This window comes from Gastrolobium bilobum, unplaced genomic scaffold, assembly GCF_033153095.1.
Source record: "Gastrolobium bilobum isolate Gb01-03AN ecotype WA unplaced genomic scaffold, APGP_CSIRO_Gbil_v1 utg7173, whole genome shotgun sequence".
Lineage (NCBI taxonomy): Eukaryota > Viridiplantae > Streptophyta > Magnoliopsida > Fabales > Fabaceae > Gastrolobium > Gastrolobium bilobum.
Window position 1 is genome coordinate 1 of NW_026897318.1, and position 4,129 is coordinate 4,129.

The 4,129-nt window shown below is 31.3% G+C and overlaps 1 pseudogene; it reads left to right on the plus strand.

Annotated features, from left to right (window-relative positions):
* Nucleotides 1-33: 33 nt before the first annotated feature.
* On the plus strand, nt 34-1,097 carry LOC133305955 (polygalacturonase QRT3-like; annotated as a pseudogene).
* The last annotated feature ends 3,032 nt before the right edge of the window (nt 1,098-4,129 follow it).

A 4,129-nucleotide genomic window follows, 5' to 3' on the forward strand; every position in this document is an offset into this window, starting at 1 on the left:
GTGCTTTTTAATGGACCCTCAACTTGTACATGAATGATTGATCAAGTAAAAGGAGGAGCCTTGAGAGCTTCTCATACATTTCCTACTGATAGGCATCTCGTTGAGTTATGGGCATCAAATTCTCAAAAGCTACAAAAAACAGCATCCAACCATCATAATGGCTTCAACAGCAAGAAACTTCAGCAAACTACTGGGATTTACTATGAAGACATCACCTTTCGAGATATCTTATTCGATTCAAGCTACAGGGGTGGAGGGATCTTCATTGTTGATTCTGCTAGAATCAGGATTAACAATTGCTTCTTCCTCCATTTCACCACAGAAGGAGTTCTAGTTCAACATGGCCATGAGACATTCATATCAAGCAGTTTCCTTGGGCAACACTCAACAGTTGGTGGAGACATAAGGAGAGGGAGTTCTCAGGATCTGCTATTGATCTTGCTAGCAATGACAATGCAATCACAGATGTTGCAATTTTCTCTGCAGCCATTGGGATTGTTCTTAGGGGACAAGCTAACATGATCACAGGGGTACATTGTTATAACAAAGCAACAGGTTTTGGTGGCATAGGCATTTTGGTCAAGTTACCAGGAAATTCACAAACTAGAATTGACAATTGTTACATGGACTACACAGGTATTGTCATGGAGGATCCTGTTCAAGTTCACATCACTAATGGTTTTTTCTTGGGAGATGCTAATATTGTTTTGAAGTCAATTAAAGGACAACTTTCTGGTCTGAATATAGTTGATAATATGTTCAGTGGAAACCCCAATAATAAGGTTCCAATTGTAACTCTTGATGGACAATTCAGTAACACTGATCAAGTGGTGATTGACAGGAACAATGTGATTGGCATGAGCTTGAGATCAACGGTTGGGAAGTTAACTGTGGCTGGAGATGGCTCAAAGTGGGTGGCTGATTTTTCAAATGTTTTGGTATTCCCTAATCGGAGTAGTCATTTTCAATATTCATTTTACTCACAAGAGGAACCCAAGTTTTTGGCACATTCTGTGACCAACGTGTCAAATAATGTTGTAGTTGTGGAAAGTGAGAAACCAGTTAACGCGGTTGTTTCCTTCTATGTTGAACAATAGAGTTTATGAGTTATATGGGTTTTTCTGCTTTGTCTATCTCTGTATACACCTTTATGATGTGACTATACGACAATCGAATATCAAGAAGCATTATGTATCTATATGAAATTATACAAATTTATAGTTGACAGTGAACTTGTATATGGATAAATTAGAATTGTATGTTGATGATGGAATGTATGTGTTTTAGTGACCATATATGTTTCTCATACATTCTTTGTTTTAAATTAAAATTCTGGAAATTATTTCTTTTGTGTTTGCAATTATAGTATTCGGTCCCATTGTGTAGTGGCATGTAATTGGTTTTTGATGATTGAAATAAAGTTGAAACATTTTGACATTAATTTTGAAATTGTTTATGATTATGAGTATACTAATATTTTATTAAGAGTATGAAAAATATGCATTGTTTATGGGGGAAGGATATTGTGACAATCAAGTTGTGTTACTACCAAGTGACTACCAATCAATCTTACCGTTAGATCGATTATATTGATCCAACGGTTATATTTATTTCCATCTTTGTATGGTCATGATTCCCCAAATGTAAAACTTTATATTTATTTTCACCTTTGTATGGTTATGATTTCTCATATTTAATGCTTTCACTTTAAATATGGGGAATCATGACCATACAAAGATAGAAATAAATATAACCGTTAGATCAACATAATCGATCTAACGGTGAGAGTAATTGGTAGTAACACAACTTGGTTGTCACAATATCTTTCCCCATTTTTTATATAGACATTAGTATGAAGATTTATATTCTATCATGGAAAAGAAAAGAGAAAGAAAAAATAATTATCAAATTATTATTATTCGCAATAAATATACATTTTTGAATTTGTAAGTATTTCCATAGATCACTAGAAAAATAAAAATTATTTATTTTGTTATTTATTGTTTGAATCAATAAATTTAACATCAATTTCCAAAATAATAATAGTTGTGTTATTACTTTCTTAATTATTATATACTAATCATTATTTATTTATTATTGGTAATCATATACTAATCATTATTTATAATATTACTTAATATTACACAGAATCAAGAAATAAAATTAATAAATGAAGTGGAATGAAGTCACTATGATTAGTCTAGTGATGAAGTGTTTGAGTAATTTGCATGGGATCATATATTCGAACCTCAATACCACCATTATATCCAAAAAAATAAAATTTGAGATAAAAAGTCAAGAATCAACCACATTGCAGCACCCTAACAATTATGTTGGTCCCCATAACAGACTTATTTCTATATTTTGGTAAAAATCTTTCACGTTTTTATATTTCAATATTGTTTATTTTTCTTTAAATTATGGTCAAAAGGCCCATAATATGAGAGAAACATTTATACCTTTTAAATAATTAGAAGAGATTTTTATTGTTTTTTCCTTGAAAAAGTCAATTATACTATATATGCTTTTGAACTTTTGTAAGCTAAACTTCAATTCAAAAAATAAGAGCCACTGCAAAAAGTTGTATTTAATTAGGGGGATAAATTTTTATTTTTATTTTTTTTTTGAAAAAAAGAGAAAGTACAATTGGAATCCTAACTCAAAATGTTAAAGTACACCTGACCTTTTTTATATTATTTGAATTTTTTATTTTATCATTATTTTTAAAAAATTTCCATGCAATAAACAAGATGGGAATGAGATTGAAAAAGAAAAGTTTTCAAATTTGAAGCTCCGAGACACATATCTAACAAAGTTGTTGATTCTTTCATCACTCGTTTAACATGATTACATCATTTGAAACGATCTCAATTGTACATAAAAAAATTGAGAGTGAGGTGAATGAGAGAGTTAGCCACTGGGAAAGAGAGTGAAGAATGGATAATTTATTTGTAAATGGCTAAATCGTCCCATGTCATATTAAATAAGACATGAAAAGATCTATTCCCAACGAAATAAACCAATATTCTTCACAACCACACTAATTTTAAGATTAAATTAGCGTAACATTTTTTAGATATGTTGAAAATTTGAGATATGAATCATTTTTTGGTAAGTATAGGAATCTTGACTATTATTTTTTAAGGCTTGCTTCGAGTTATTGTGCCACAACACAAAATGGGATGAACCAAAAAAGGCACAAAATCTTGTTAGGTAATAAAGTATCATCATGTAGTTAAAATAGAGTTGAGAGAAACCGTAATTTCAAGACATTGTTAGCCGCACCAATTGTACAGATAAGTATAAATCCAGTGGTAGGCTCTATGTGCTATACAACGGTCACTAATTAAATAACCACTCACTTTCCTAGACATCAAAGATGTAATTAACTTTATCTTGATTCCACTGGTCAAGAGAGCAACAAATATGTCAATAAAAGTGACATAAAAGATGTACATGGAAAACCCAATAGGGAAAAATCACAAGTAAGATCAAAGAAGATTTTTACTAAGTAGAAGAAATTACAACCTCTCTCTAAATACAAGGAGAGACCAATATCACTCTCTTTTATAATTGGAGAATACACCTCACTCAAACTAAATTCAAGAGACACTTGGCACTTTTCTTTCTAAGTTGTGATGCTAAGAGAACACTTTCTCTTAAACTTGTGAGATACCTAAAACAACACCAAATGGATTCTATTTTTAGGCCAAGAATATAAATACATAAACTTGTTTTTTCCTCCTTTTCCTTCCGTGTGCAATTGGAATTGCACTATTACTATTGTTTCTTTGACCACTACTTTTGGAACAAGTCCAAAGCACCGTAAGTGACTTTATGCCACTGCTTTTGGCAATTTCCCACTTAAAGTCACTTTTGGTAAGCTTTTTAAAAAAAAAAAAAAATTCTTGCCAGTTCCATGTTGTATATGTTTCTGATAGACCATAGGACAATCGACACCTTGTGAACTTATCAGCATTGATTGGTTTTGTCATGACATCTACTTTATTTTCTTTGTTATGTATCTTCTGCATATCCATACTCTTATTTCCTACAACTTCTCTGAAAAAGTGATATTTTATTCCTATGTCCTTCATCCTTTAATGAAAGACTAGATTCCTTGCAATGT